Below are 430 nucleotides of genomic sequence, written 5' to 3'. Positions count from 1 at the left end.
TTATTTTATTCTAAAATTTTCAACTTGTCTCATTTTGTCCTGATTCACTTCAGAATTGCCATTTTATCTTGCTAATTCATCGTCGATAAACTATTATAATCTAATTATTATGTCCTTGCATACGTAATATTTTATTTTAAAATATTCTTTTTACCTATCACCACTCTTTCGCACTTAAATTTACGTCCATCAACCCTCTGTCTCATCTATGAGACCATATTGGCTCTTATATGAGGGTATGAGGTGTTACAGGTTATCTTATGTGTGGAGTGCTATGCTTTAATTTTAACCCTATAGGTGCCTAACCAAGGATGACAAAACGGGATGCTTTTGGGTATAGCATGAAGCATGTAAAGGTAAATGAGTGGTCAAGATAGGAATCATCACCCCTAGTGATGCAGGGGACATATCCTAACTATTCTTGGTTGAT

The sequence above is a fragment of the Theobroma umbraticum genome, unplaced genomic scaffold, assembly GCF_002168275.2.
Source record: "Theobroma umbraticum cultivar Fairchild unplaced genomic scaffold, ASM216827v3 scaffold_69.0, whole genome shotgun sequence".
NCBI classification, from domain to species: domain Eukaryota; kingdom Viridiplantae; phylum Streptophyta; class Magnoliopsida; order Malvales; family Malvaceae; genus Theobroma; species Theobroma umbraticum.
This window is presented reverse-complemented; position numbering follows the sequence as displayed.